This window comes from Typopeltis vanoorti, chromosome 4 (genome assembly GCF_054136105.1).
Source record: "Typopeltis vanoorti isolate ZY-2024b chromosome 4, IOZ_Tvanoo_1.0, whole genome shotgun sequence".
Classification (NCBI taxonomy): domain Eukaryota; kingdom Metazoa; phylum Arthropoda; class Arachnida; order Uropygi; family Thelyphonidae; genus Typopeltis; species Typopeltis vanoorti.
In genome coordinates, this window is record NC_143552.1 from 121,479,232 (window position 1) to 121,495,875 (window position 16,644).

At 35.4% G+C, this 16,644-nt stretch overlaps 1 pseudogene; it reads right to left on the reverse strand.

Moving 5' to 3' along the window:
- Positions 1–16,644, reverse strand: part of LOC150107647 (metabotropic glutamate receptor 4-like) — a 461,121-nt pseudogene that overhangs the window by 46,026 nt on the left and 398,451 nt on the right.

The window sequence follows — 16,644 nt, forward strand, 5'->3', positions numbered from 1 at the left end:
ATCACCCTCGCCAGAAAAAATAGCCGTTTGGCTTTTCATCTTAGATCCCATAAAATGTAAACTAAAATCAAAGAAAAATAGCCGAATAACTTAGTGAAATAAATTTCACAAAGTCATTTGTGTTTTATACGAAAAATACATATTCCTTATTAAAAAATCCAATTATTATCCTTGACGGTATTAAAATAGGATACTTTTTTTTCTGTAAATCTCTGCTTTTAAAATAAAATTAATTCATAATCTTACTTGAGGAATCCTGAACACTCTGAATAAGTTAGCTACTTGTATCGATGTTACACTAGATGCTGCTCCGAGGACTCCAGTTATTACTTTCTGGCGTATCACGGGTGATGAACCATCAAGGCATTTATAAGTTCCATCGTCAATATTACTTATCGATCCTGTAGAGGTAAACAAAATATGTCATAAATATGTACTTCAAATTTTATTTCATCTAAGATCAGCGCCATCTATGAATAGGTTCTATAATTAAAATTTCATCTAAATTATCTTGCTTTTATTTAATAGCGCAAGAAAGAGAAGAAATATAAAGTACATTTCAATCCAATTAGCATATGAATTAATTTCAGTTGCCTTACATTTGATAATTGCTGGCAGAGTTTTTATCTCCAATATTCTCAGGTTTATCTTCTTCTGAGTGACCAAGATGGAATTCTACCACAGTCACACTTTTGCAAGAAGGCAACGGCAGGAATATTTTCTCTTTCGCTGTGCTGGTAATTTAGTGCGAATATCAACAAATTTCACTAAACTACTGTTAGAGTCACTGTAACCATTAACCAGAACAATGAATCCCACAACACTGACCTTCGTTTGTTCTTGGTAATGTCTCTAAACCAAAGAAATGTCGATTCAGCATTTTCTAATAATTAAAAATTATTTTCATTATTTTTAATTATTTTTAAAGGCTGCCAAAAATTAAAGTTATAAGTAGAAATGAAAGTCGATACATATAGGGAATTTCAAAAATTTTTTCTAAATTTCTAAGTTTTCAAACGAATGCTCAAATTCCTTTTTGCCATCATAAAATAGAGATTTCAGTGAAACACAGAGCAGCAGAGAAGTCGTCGTTGTTCCAAAGACATTTCTTCCATAATTGTACTAATCTAGTCTTAATATTTGCGCCCTTAAGTGCATTTCAAGTCTATTCAGTGGACATTTACTCTTCTTCTCTCAGGGATGAGATATATAATGCTGCCTATGTTGATTATTTGAAAGCATCAGTCTAGACAGTAAAAAAAAAAAAAAAAAAAAAAAAAAACAAATGTCATCTTTAGACTTTCTGTAAATTACACATCAATTTCAGAGTCGGATGTATTCTTTTATTTAAGCGATGAACTGCAACGCACAGTTTCCTAACTTTGAAATTAACATTATATCAAAGGAAGAAGTTTTAAAGCTATTGCTTGACATTTCATTGCACTGTACATTTCTACATGTGAGAAAAGTTACAAAAATATTTTTAAAATGAAAAATTCATAAATTTCTCTCTCTCGATCTTTCTCATTTTTTTTTCAAACAAAAATATCAAATTAAAAAAATTCTCTGAAACACCGAGCTTCTTGTATTTCCAACAATTGAATATTCATTTCCTTACATCCCTGTTTCTTGAAGTGGAGATGTAAGGTAAGTGAAGAAATACTAAGTATTAAATACATAATAAAGAATGTTTCAGAAAAATTTAAACTACGATAGATTAAGAAGTGACAGCTACATATCGAACTTAAAATAGGCATAATGCAAGACAGATTCAAACTCAACTCCGGAAGAAATTCCAAAAAAAAGTTATCTCAGATAGAAGAAGTATCTGCAGAGATAAATTGTCTATTTTAATGCTTTTTTCATTAACCGTGTTCATATACTGAAGAAATTACCAACTAAGATTTATGTTAAAATATCAAAGTAATGGCTGATCACCATTCATCAATCTCTGTCTTTTATCTCTTCAAGATAGGTACATTTCCTTCATACCAACAATTAAAAATTAGACCTTCTGAGTTAAATACTAAGACATTTTGTCCAGATATATATACTACTAATAGTAAGATGTACTGGTTCAGAACTTTCAGAGATTATATCTAGAGAAATATACTGCTTTGTAGTAATAGAGTCGGTTTTTATGATTCTTATCTCAGCGTTAAGAAAAAATAATATAACACAATTTGCAAATTGACATAGGTGTTACAAGCATGCGATTTAGATGAAGGTAGGAAGCAGCTATGGTACCCTGAACATATTCACAAAAACTCATAGATCTGTACTAAAATTATGCAGAGATAGTAGCGCTGAATTATTACGATGGAGATGACACTACTGTATATGTCATATAGCAACAAAACAAACAAACAAACAAGAAACGGTAAATAATTGTACTAATCGCTCTGATATCCGTTCCAGGTAAATAAATACAACAACTAAAACACACCCACCAATACTGTATAGCGTCAGTCACTCTAGATTGCTATTTTATATTTGAAAAAGAAATAATAACAACGAGACTGCGAAAGATGCCATTGGCAATTCTTGTATTTACTAAAAATGATCTTCCAATCCAATAAAGTATCTACAGATTCTCTCATGTCTATTTTTTAAAATGATAATTAAAATTTCCAATGTCTGCTGTTCTCGCTCCGATATATTTCAATGGTAGTTATCCTTTTATTATATTGATTTTGAATTTTTTTTGCCAGTTTTACCCAAGAAAATGGTAAAGCTATAGAACATTAACAACAAGGACGTATCAAATGTTAGATAATCCAGAAATATTGGTCTAGAAACAAATACAAAGTTATTCAAGCCATTTGAGGCATTTAATAAGCAGGTTATGGCCTTAGACCGGGTAACGAAAATCGTCTTCCGGCTAAAGACATTAACAAACATTCATGTCCAGAATTGGATTCGAACCCATAGCCTGTTAGTTGAAGAGCAGTAACGTTATAGAAGTGCAGAATTTTAACTTCCAAATAACATTTGTAAATGCGTTTCAAAATATAACAATCTGAAATATGCTATTTGGCATAAATTTGTTTTTATAACTGCAAATGCAGCAATATGGTATTATTCATCAGTTGATGCAGGTATTTTTCATTTGGCCTTGAGTCAACAAGATCATATTGCTTCCTTAGTGATATCTATAAATTATGCTTTAATCAGTCAAAATTGAATATAAATGGCTTACCAAGAGGATGCATGAACCGTGTTAATCTTCATTTTAATCTCCATTTTAATCTAACGTACAGTGCGTTTAAGATGTAGTAGACAGTAGAGAGAGAGAGAGAAAGAGACTTGGAAGTGCGCCGAGTACACGTTGGTTAAAAGCATATTCAATAAAGCATCCATTTGAATAATCTGACTAATATCTAATCAGTAATCGTACTTAACTGAATGAGAAGTTTAGAACTCCTATTGATCATATATATACCGTGACCATATGTATTTCTCTCATTTGATGTGTAATATCTTCCCTGCCGAATATATATAGCTAATATGTTTACTAATTTGTCCGTAAGATCAAACGTAAAAGTCAGTAGTATAATCCTGTGTGCTTCTATAATCCGAATTATATATTAAACAAGCATTGCGTTTCGAATACATCTCCATAGAACTGAGCATTGAGATGGCGGAACTTAGGCGTGTAGAATAATCACTTGATGCTTAAATTTAAATTTAATTGGGCATTTGCAGGATGAATTCAATAAACGGTCGTTAGTATAGGGAGAATGTTTCGTTCCATGGTTTATATATATGTCGGAATACAAAAGGAAATTGCGGAGTCGATGCCATATAGCCATCGACACATTATTAGAGTTATTTATAGGAGGCTTTCTTATACAGCAATTGAGAGAAATAGTGGAATCGATTGATGCATAATATTCCTATCCTAGAGGCATGCGTGACAATTTAGTAACTGTTAAAATTGAAATGCGTATTGAAAATAGTTATATAGCAGAATATAATGCTATCGAGAAAGTAGGGAGGGAGGGGGGGAAGGAGGGGGAGGGAGGGATTGTGGGGTTGTAAACGCATTTATCATTAGTATTTTGTAGTTGGCTGAAGGGCTATTTCCAGGTCTATGAGCTATAGAAACTTGCCTTATAAAACTAAAATTTGGGATAATTTTAGACCTCACATAAGTTATTCAGACCTCACATTATGATTTGAATTTATCTTCCTTAATTTTCTGTAACTGATCAGGACCTAAAGGTTGGAAAGTGGGGTACTGAAAAATAATGCATAGGGAATGATTTTACTACGGTTTTCGTATACTCGCGAACTGATTTTGGGTCTTATTTATTGATGTTTTTGTTATTCGTGTATAAAGTGGATTTCTGATCACAGTCGTATACAGTGTCAACTGGATAACGCTGACTCAATTTTGTTGCTGTTGATGAAAATTTGACTTTCCATTGCTTTCATTTTTGCAATTTTGGACACAGTTGTTTCGATTTTGTTTAGTTAGCAGCAAGGGTGATATAGTCAGAGTCCCTAGGAGGAAGAATTAGCATAAAAATTTGTATATGTAGATTTTCACCGAAATAATTTTTAAGCACGAAGTGTATATATTCTACTTCGCAGAAACGTGTATGAAATAAAAAAAAAAAGTCTGCAGGTAAGCGGGCAAAACCTGAGTATTAATTCCGTCATGAACGTGAAGAATATTTTTAAACCTTGCAAACGAATCTTAGCTTTTTCCTGACGGAAGCAGAAACATTTTTTCTCGTTATTAATCACCCTTACCCTCTTGCAGGTTCCTCATCAGAAAACAGGTTTCCCTATTTTGTGATGAAGAACCTCATTTTTTTTTGTATAATAAATAAATAAAGAAATCACATAATAATAAAAAAATCTTTACCATCATATGAACCCGGCTAGATAAAGATTCGCTGAGTCCTAAAATGGGAATTTTAAGCCAGGTCTTTCCAATCAAAGCGCATGGACGTCGATATCGAATGAGCTACGGACTTATTTTCCCTTCGTATATTAAAATAGTGAGTCTTAAAATTAAAACGTTCTCCTGCAGAACGATTTATCGAGTCTACTGAATAGTTTAAGAACTAATTGTATAAGTTTCTTTCTATGTTTAAATTGTAGTGTCTAATAAAGGTAGTGCTTGGCTTCCTAAAATTATAGCCTTCTTTATTGTTTTTCATTGTTTTCAAAAGAATAGTAATTGTTTATTGATATGGGAACTGGCTTTTTTCCGTATCGTAAATTATCCAAGCACGATTGGTGTGAAGGATGGTGTCAACAATCTTCATTGTTAGAAGCGATGTCACTTATATTTGCTTTGTTAACAACACACACACACACACACACACACGCGCGCGCGCGCTAATCTGAAAAACTAATCAGGCAGTTTTTCCATGATTAGTTCCTATTGTGTTGTATTTTCTTGATTCATAATAACAGTAATTTCATTTTACTCGTTGTATTTCTCTGTGAGATTGTTTCTTACGCTTTTATGATCTCGAGAGAATTAATTATCCTCTTTTGTTTCTTTTAATAAAATATTCCACTATTGGAAAGGATTTGAATGACTCTTCGCCATAATTTGCGTTATTCATTTATCTGTTGGCTGTCCTGTCGATTTGGGATTCTGTTGTAGTGCATTTCTTAGATTATGCAGTAATGTTACTTCTAATTTCTTTAGTCTTAAGCGTCTTGGAATTATTAATACTGCGTTCTGACAATTCTGCTGATTTGGTGCCTGTTCTATTATCTCTTATCTTTAACGAAAAGTGTTCAGTAGTGTTGAGAAAATATGAACCCTGTTTATTCAATACATGATGTTTTTTTTACTTTATGTTTTTCTATTAATATTTCTAATTTTATATTAAGATAAATCACCACTGTAGAAATATTACTTGATTATGTTTACAGTGAATGATTATTATACGAGTAGATATCCCTGGAGAGCGATTATCCTTGTAATGCTGTATATCAGGTGGGAACAGTTTCCGGCTTATTAGCTTTCTCTTTTCTATCAATTATTTTTATTTTGTCTCTCTATCATTTTTTATTTGTGTTTTTAGTGACTTTCATCAAACGCTGTTAATTAAGTCTATTTTTCAGGAGTAGTATTTCTGGATAAGAAATTTGCTCTGCTTTAGAAGAAATTTTTTTTTTTTTACTTCAGCTGATTAAGAGAGTTAAAATAATCAAATACTTTATAAACGCAATTCTGTAAATACACTGAAATTGTCATAATGGACTCCATACTCTCATTCTCCAACTGCCAAATTACACATTTGGATCAATTGTAAACTTAGACTAAGTTGTAAGCTTAGAAATGTAGTTATCATTTTTCCCCATTCAGCCATCCCTGAGTCTCTCTTCCCCCCCCCCCACCTCCAGCCCTCACTTTGATATCCATCTTCAAATCTGGGCTACTGTTGAATCTTTTGAAAACAAAAACAATTAAACTTTTCTTGAGACCTTTACAAGCCAGAAAGGCAGAACATCTTAAACGATAGGCTATGGTAGGAATCACATCAAGTCCTATAAAATATATTTTTTAATCGCAACATAAATGATAGATTATAGGTTAATTTTGTGTGAAAGTTGGCGTGCTACTTTATTTTATCTTCATCCCAAAGGAGTTAATACAGAAGACTGCTACAAGGGATGCAATGATCATTCATCCAGCGTTAAATGCGTGAGTTTTTTATACGAGTAATTTAAGTCATTTTAATTAGCTCATTTGTTGACTATGTATGTGTACGCGAGGAAGCAATGACTAGATAATACTGATTAGCAAATAGCAAAACAATAGCTTCTGGACATTTAGTTGTAATAGTTAAGTACTTCATAATGTGTTGACACCAGTTTATCTTTGAATAATATTTTTTTTTTTTATAGTTTATTATCTCTCAAATAATTACATGAATATACTAATATTTACTACTACTACTACTACTACTACTACTACTACTACTACTACTACTACTACTACTACTACTACTACTACTACTAATAATAATAATAATAGACTCACTCTTTCAAGACATTATTTTTCAATGGCTAGAGGGAATTATGTTGCTTGTATCTAAATTGATATTTTTTGAGTCTAAATTAAACCTGCTATCCAAAGTTAGTCCAGATTCACGTGCTATCATTATATGGCGAATGTTTTTATATTAGGTGTAATAAAAGTGTATATGTGTTTAGTGTATTACTTTGTTAGAGAAAAGAACTTAGTATGTTAATTCAAAAATCAATTTAGCTTAAAAGCTTCTGACGAGAAATGGTCCTGATGATTTTACTTTATAAATCCCTGATGTTTTACGGATGCACTATCGCTTTTATAAACGAGCTGCGTTTCATTTAAATTACCGAAATGAACTTTGAATACTGGATATTACTTATATTCCTATTTCGTAATATATAGATATACTACACTATACTATAAAGTCACGAATTTCATTTTTGAAGTTATATTTTATTACCGCAATGTATTAAGAAAATTCAATTTTCTTAATACAATATTTAAAGTTATATTTTAAGAAAGAAAAAAGGTTTTTCGACGAAGCGTCTTTATTTTTCAAAGCGATTTAGTTTTCTAAGAAACTATTTTTTTAAAGAGATAAATAAATACTACATTAGTTTTCAGTCTTAGAATATACACTCATTGGCTACTTTATTAGGAATACCTCCACAATTATGAAAATAGAGAATTCCTGAAGACGTTGAGTAACATTGCTGCAGTTATGCAGTATAAGTTATGCCGACAGGACTGTTCATTTTCTTTCTTTCTTTTTTTTTGTGCTTCACACATTAAAATGGATAAAAGACGTGACCTGAGTGACTTTGAGCATGGTAGGATTGATAGTGCAGACTTGGTGGTGTTCCCCGTATCTCACAAACGTTTATTCTGGGTTTATCATGTACAGCAATATTTAAGGTTTACCAAGAGTAGTGTAATAAGATAATAACTTCATCCCATCGGCAGTACTGTGGAGGGAGATAATTCATTGGTACACGATGTTAGAGAAAGATAGCAAGGATTTCTAAATGTGACAGGATGCTAACCAGTTAAATCACAACCCAGTACAACAGAGGTGGTCAGAATATCGTCTCGAAACGCACAGTTTTTCGCACGCTTTTACGGATAGGATACGGGATCAGATGGCCATCCTGGATTCCGATGAGATCACCTAAATATAGAAAGATACGGCTTCAAATGAGCACTTGATCATCAACGATGGATAGCTGACGACTGGAAAAATGTCTCCTGGTCTGACAAGTTCGGGTTTCTACTGTGCGGTTTTTTACTGTGCGGTTTTTTACTGTGCGGTTTGTGCGGTTCTACATGATGAAGTAGAAACGCAATACGGGGAGCAACAATATGAGGCCATGAACCCTTCCTGTTGGTGATGCGAATGTAATGGTGTGTGGAATATTTTCTTGGAACAAGTTAAGTCCCCTCATATAAGATCAGTTAAGCATCGGCTGAATGCCACAGCTTATCGTAGCATCGTTGATGATCATGTTCACCCATTCATGGATGCAGTTTACTCATTGTCAAATAGATACTTCTAGTAAGAAAATGTTCCATGCTACAAAGCGCGTAGCGTGTTGAAGTAGTTCGAGAAATATGACGGCGTTTCCTTTACTTCAGTAGCCAGCTTGATGGCCAGACCACAATCAAATAGTGCATCTGTGGAATGAGGTGGAAAGAACAGTTCGCAGAAGGCAGTGTCATAATGAATAATGCCATTACGACAGCATGACCAAACATCCCAGAGGACCGTTTTAGATAATTATCAATGGCCGATTCTAAGGCAAAATAGGTTTCCACTCGTTGCTGTTCCTAATAAAGTGAACATACTGAATGCCTACATGTCATTTAAGATCTAGAAAAGTCCTCTTCCGTGGAAGTACCACAGCTTAATGGTATACGTATAATCTTGAAAAATACGTACATTAGTGATAACACGAATCATTGATATTTTAACGCAACCTATTGCAATACTGAATATTATTATCCAAACTTTCCCGATTAATTTGTTTTGGATTTAATAAGTATTTTAATTTCGTATACTAACACAAATCCAGGCTGACATCTCTCGATAAGATAATATGAGGTCACTCACTAACAGAATCTATGAAAAATGCATGATATTTATGAATTTTTCATAAGGAGCATTCAAAAAATATTTCCACATGCTATAAAATGTTCGAGTAATCTGCTCATATCGTAGCAATTTCCAAAATATGTGCAGACAGAGCATGATTTTTTAAAGAAAATTCATAAGATCAAGGTAGCAGATGTCAATGAGTAACTTACCATATTACAACCCAATAAGTCATATCACATTCCTAGGACAAATGTATTTCAATATATTTTAATTTATTTCAATATATAATATATGTCAATGATATATTTCAGCATATATTTCAATGATATATTTCAGTATATATTTCAATATATATTTTAATATATTTTCAATAATCTTAATTTGCATTTGTAAGCTGTGAAAGTTATTTAAATAATTGCTTTACTATATTTCCATTTCGTTTGTATATTATTCGATCTGCATTGTTTTATAGTTTTCAAATTCGCATAACCCTTTGATGTTAATCTATGGATGTCTTACCTAGCTTTATCCATAAATTACAATTGTAATACGAACACCAATACAGAATTAGTCCTCATACCGTCTTAATACTTTTTGATATCTTAGATATTATTATGATATTATTAGAATAAAGAAGCGTCATCATAACCATGCCATATTATAGATGTCAGGGAATTGGATTCATTTATTCACGGAAGTCTATAATTAGGGAAGAGTTTGCTAAGAATTATTAACATGTGTCATATTCTTTGGCGATTTACCAGCTGTTCTGCTCCTCGCGATCATCATCATCGCAATGAAGCACTTTTCCACACTGTTTTTTTCCCGATTTTTTTTTACACCTGTCTCGCTGAAGCGGTACTTGCAGTTTATTTTCTTTTTCCGTTTGCTTTTCGTTACTCCTCCCAGTATATTAATGGTACAGATGTAATAATACATATCACTATTTCTTTTTTTTTTTGTTGAACAACTAATATTCTCTGCTTCTCATATTTGCCATAGCATTTACAATATATACGCTGCTTGGAAAGAAGTCAACGGTCACTCCATGGGCAAGATGCATCGGGCCATGTAACCAGACACGTGTCTGCGCAGGTATAAATTGGGAGAATATGATGCTTCCAATCAGTGCAATTGTGTCCACCTGAAACGGCTGCTTCCGTTTCTGGCAGCAACCGCGCGTAACAGGTCTATTCTTCTCAGGTTTGATTTCTTTTTCATTTTTCTTTAGGTTTTTTGTTTTTACTAATTGTTGTTCACTATTTACTTACTTTCTGGCTTTAATAGGTATATCCGTTTTTTTTTTTTTTTTTTTTACCCAATAGAGCGAGATTTCATTCAACATAGGATTTATTAGAGTAACATTCTACTAATGTTACTCTAAGTCGGCCGATTTAGAGTTTATGTTTGTTTCCTTTTTTTTTTACACATTGATAAAAAAAACATGAATAAAACGATTCCAGTCCCTCCCAGGACTGGAACATTATGAATAGAGATGCCAGGATGTGAGAGAACCCAAAGACCTCCCAAAAGCTTAAAAAAGAGATCATCGGATCAGAGATCGTTTACTCCTTCACCCATATGAGGGTGGAAAGTTTTTCGTTTTTCGTCGTTGGGAAAAAACTGGGATTCGAGAGATAAACTTCTGTAGGGTTTCTCTGTAGGGAACTCTATTACGCCGGTCATGGCAGTTATCCATGAGGACTCTAAAGATAGAAAGATGCCCGATAAATATATTTAAGCCGGAGACGACATATTAATATAAGCTTTTGCGAAGTGCGAAAAGTGAGTAACATCAAGCATAGCATCTCTAACGAAGATCTCACTTGGTTCTTCGGGAAGGTAACTTTCACTGTGGACATGTGCCTGAGGTTACCTGTGCCTGACTTAGTTAACATTATTACGGCACGATTAATGGTAAACTATCCCGGAGTGCAGCGACAATGCCCTACGGCTCGGTCGAACATCTGGGCAAAGATTGCCTCCCAGTCAAGTGTTTCAATTGTGTTAGTGTTGGGCACATCTCAAGGCAGTGCCTTAATCCGCGGGGAAAACGTATAGCAATCCTGATCATCGAATAACCAGCTGTCCGCTATGTAACTTCGCGGAGAAAGAGAGAGAAGGAGGAGTTGAGCCACTGTTACAACAGCTTACAGTGACCACTGATCAAAAAGAATTCCCAAAACTCTCTAAGAACACCTGAGAGAAGACCTTTTCACAGACAGTCCTCGGAAAGATAAAGAAAGTAGCTATGACTGACACCCATGTAACTACTTCCACCACCACAACAAAATCAGCTGCTATGACGACACCTGCAACAGCAATTCAGCCGGAAACCACCTTAGAGACCACCAAAACCTACACCTGAAGTCGAGCCGGCTACTACCCGAGAAACACCATCTGAGCTGGCAACTTCTACGGCAGTCGTCGTCTTATCGACAACATTAGTATCCGAAAACACTAGGACAAGGCTCCAATCTGTAGACGGTGACCCCCTCCTCTGCAGCAGATGTGCAAATTGAAGAGGGGAAAATACCTCACGTGTTAATTCCACCGTTACCTAAAGAATCATCAAAGGCGGCAAAATATAAACAGACATGGGCTCCGAAGCAGGAGAAGAAACAAAAATGGAGGACACAGAAATCAATAGAGCTGGATTTCCCTTTCAAGAGAAGACAACTTTAAAGATAAATTCAAGGAGTACACAGGGTCACAATTCAACAAATATTCATATAAGATCTCCGATTATAAAGTAATTATCTTTAAGATAAAGAACATCGGGTACGGGAGTTCGAAGTCCTGCGAACTTGTGTTCCAAGCTTGAGGCAAGCCTGCAGGGGGACGGTTATTCGACCCCTCCCTACGAATAGTTCTCGTACTCAGATTCGCCAAAGAACTTAGAATCAAGGACTTATACCGGGCATACGCAACCAATGACGCCACTAATCTTTTGTATCGCGTGGCTTAGAGGCTAGTGAGCACCATTCAAAGGGGAAGTGGTGTGTAAATTATGCTAGCATATAACATCAGCAGCCACAAGTAACGCTTGACATCATAATGGAGCTTCAGTCCAACATCATTAGGTGCTGGAGTTGGGGTACTTATAGCATCCCTCCTCCTAAGAGCCTTTCACCATTCAAAGGGATGCAGAAAGAAGAATTTTGGCAATAGAGTGGACGTACCAGGGCTGTACCAACAGGTTTCTTAACATCTATGCCCTTGCTAACGCACCTACAAGACCAGCGTTCTTACAGATTCTAAACAACTATCCGTATGGCGCCCATTATGTCATATTGATGGCTGAATTCAAATGTGTGACGAACCTAGTCTTAGACAAAGCAAGAGGGAATCCAACATTCAAATACAGAGACTTGGAAATATTCCTTAGAAATACTCAGCTCACTGATGTTTGGCGACAACGTAATCCCCACACCCTTGACGCCACATGGTTTGGACAAGGAGTTGGTACTTGGCTAAACATTTTTACATAACACCGTCTGCATCGAAGGTAAGGCACGTGAACATTAGCAGCGACATTTCGGACAATAAAACGATTGCGCTCAAATACCACCATCTTGAAAAGTATAAATGGTTTGGGCTCCTGGAAGCTACCATTAGACGTCCAGTCAGTTTCTCAGTCAAACTTCCATCTTTGTTCCACGTCGGCCAACGCTGACTGGGATTGGGACACTTGGGCTTACTTCAAACTTACTATCAAGCAAAAATGATAGAATAGGGCCCGTAACGTGCCTATCTGTACAGATATGGGCTCCAAGACCTCTACAAAGAAAGGAGCTGGTTCATAGCCAGCCAACACCGAGGAATACCATGTGATAACATCATCCGTGAAATCAATCGAAATAGAAATAGAAAAGCAAAATCAAGTGGAATAAAGAAATTTCAAAATCTGTACACCTTTGTCCTAGGAAGATAGCGTATCGGCGGCCTGTTACAATAGACACTTTTCAAAGTTCAGGAGATTGGCGGCCGAATTTAACAACAGGCATCAAGCAATGGTGAGGTAAGAAAGCGCCTGGTCAAGATGAACTGAAGCATAGTTTTATCGTGAGGCATAAGAATCATACTCTCCCGTTCTCCTGACACTTTACAACTTCCTTACCACCTTAAATGTGCCAGGAGAGTTGGTGGAGTGCCATATACTGTTCATATCCAAGGCTAACAGGATTTTTCCCTGATCAAGAACTGGCAGCATATTAGTCTATCCAATATCGACTGCAAGATCCTCGCCCGAGTCTTCACCAACAGACTCAAATCCATTATCGAAAGGGAAAGGAATCGGAAAAGGGATCAAACAGGGATGTCTTCGCAGCCACATTCTTTTTGCTCTGGCCCTTGAGCCTTTTATACAGGCAGTAAACAACTCTCTCGTGCCTGTTCATCAGATATATATATATATATATATATATATATATATATATATATATATATATATATATATATATATATATATATATATTGTTGAAATTAGGATTTACTCGGGATGTATACATTTATAAAAATAAATTTAACTGACTAGATTCCCATAGCGCAGTAATCCAGTACTGGCGCTCAAAAATTAGCTGTCGCACACATTCTACTCATGCCAACGGTAGCACGCGGTCACCTATTCAAATATGACTGTTATTATTCTGCTTTTTATTAAGCTGTAAAGTTCATTTTTTACCGTGTTATTTTATGTCTTATGTTTTTATTTCTCACCTGAAGAAGTCGGATCACCGATGAAACTAGTTGTGATGTATTAAAGGTTTTTGTTATACTTTCTCGGGTTCTAGTCAGTTAAATTTATTTTTATAAATATATATATATATATATATATATATATATATATATATATATATATATATATATATATATATATATATATATATATATATATATATATATATATATATATATATGGAGTCTGGTACCGATTAGGTCTAGTCCCTAAGGAAGACCCATTATCATCGTAGAGGTGCCGTTTTCGTCAAAAACTGAAGTCGACGAGAACTATCCTCACAACCAGGACCTTCGATAGTCTCAAGGACTGAATAATCGGACCGCTCTCATTTTAGTCCTGGGAAACAGTAATCAAAACTGTTGTGAGCCCAGCCTAAATAAATATCAATGGAACTGTATAGGAAACCCTTAAAGTTTTGTGGGGCCACTTACGCCGCGAAGTCAACACCAAGATCGTTAAACTTCCAGGGAATCTAGGGACTTCGGCTTCCCAGACCTCAAAATAGGATACCTAAGTAATACTGCTTTCTCTCTGAACAGGATACTGCATTCCAACCATCTTAGCAGTTATCTTGTTCGTATTACTTGGGTTTACAAAATTCACCTCTTTGGAATTACAGCTTACTAAGGATCCAAAGCGCAAATTATCAGCTTTGGCAGAATTTACAATAAATCCGCTCTTCGGGTATAAACATCAACAGCATCTGGATCAGCAAAAAATCTAAAATACATCTTCAGCCGTCTACTTAATGAAGTCCCGTATCTAGGGATCAACAACAACAATAACATCCTGTTTGGTCACCTGGTAAGATATCGTGGCTACCCGTCAAGAAAGAGCCTGGCATGGAGGATAGGAGGCCGTAACTTTCAAGTCAACTTCAACATCTGGCAGTTCCACATCACCAGGAACCCATTTTGTCACGTCTGCGCGAGTGTGGATAATGTGACGCATGCCTTCTACGAACGTTCAGTCTCCAAAATCATCTGCAGTAGGTTGAGTGACGTTCTCTGCATCCCACTCCTAATGCAGGATCAATCATCTTCCTGAAGTTTCAACCACCAGCAAACAACAGGCAGAGGTTACTAATTATTGTGATTAATGAGATTAAGTATCATATCTGGAAGATGAGGAAAAAACATTTAAAAAACATTCATCTTCAAAGTTGGATAGACATCTCTCGGATCATGCTTTTACGGAGTTACATGACGTTTCCTGATGAAAAATTGGACCATCCCAAATCAAAAATCACTGTTATCATACTGAGATGGAAGCTCATGGAGCCAACTGCAAGTGGTACACGGAGTTGACTTCTCGTCACACACAACGAACGTAACCATAGGGTGTTACCAAGTTCTGGGCATCAATGCAACAAGAATCTGCACAATATCATTCAGAACCGAGGATCACATATGAATTTCCATAGTAGAACCACAATATACAAGCCCCCACGTTACCTGAACAAATATGCAGCGTTGTTTTCAATGGTAAAAAAAAAAGCGTACGCCCTGTACTGAGCGGATGGACTGGTGTGAGTGTGACCAGTGAAGGCCTCTTACCTGAGTGTGTAACCGCAACTGTGAAATTCGGAGATGTCGGTATGATATTATAATGGTATACTCCTGTTGTTTCCTGGTTTGGCCTCGGACCTCTGTTTGTATATTGAACTTCGAGAGGTATCTCAAAATTCTGATAATGCAATGCTTCCAATTTTGTGGCGTTTCGACGGAAATGACCATTGCCTTTTTTAGAAAGGATGCACTATGGCATAAAGCTGATTGCGTGGTTCATGGACATGAACGTCACCACACTTGACTGGTCTCCAAGCAGCCCTGATCTAAACCTTATTGAGCATCTGTGTGATGAATTGGAGTGAAGGGTGAGGTCAAGGGACGTCTTCCCCACAATAGTCCAGGACCTCATTCGATGTGTACAGAACGAATGGTCTAAAACTCCCATTGATCACTATCGTACGCTTGTGGAAATTATGTCCCATGCGATTGCTGCAGTCATCGTAGCGATTAAGGGTGCATCTTATTAAGCTGGGTGCCATGGCTCTTTGTTCCTCACATATCCGTTGATTTCTTTCCAAGCAGTGTATAATAGTATGGTATAATACCCCTCTCTCTCTCTCTCTCTGTGCGATGTGTGTTTTTTTTTTTGTGTGTGTGTGTGTGTGTGTGTGTATACTGGGCTCGACAAATACGCCCACTAACTCGCCAGTGGCGAGTAGAATTATCCAGCTGGTGAATAAGTATAAGCTGGATAAAGCAGACTTTTTTATTTAATAATAATAATAATAATAACAATAATAATAATAATAATAATAATAATAAAACATTTCTAAGCATTTTTAAGAAACTAGGTGTAGCGTTATTCATTCACTTGATGGAATTCCTTTTATTCACATTATCATTCAAAAATTGGGTATTATTTGGCAAGTCCAATTTTTGCGTTGGGAGTACGATTTCCATAATTTTTCCATCCTTGTATATATACGGTATATTAATCACTGTTATCTGTCGAAGTAATATTCAGTATAAAACTTGGCAATATATTCTACATCAAATACATTTGTAATTTATTTGCATGATCAGAACAGTGCTCCCCTTTTCGCTAATGATCCAACGCGTTGAATGAACAATTCAACAAACGACAATTTGTCGGAAATGCAATTCATCGAAAAAACAATTCACCGAAAATTTTAACAAAAATTTCATTAAATTGATTCAAACAAAGTAGAATTGCTAATATCATTTCGAAACTTCGTTTCGAAAATGATATGATAAAAGTGAGTCATTTAGTAAC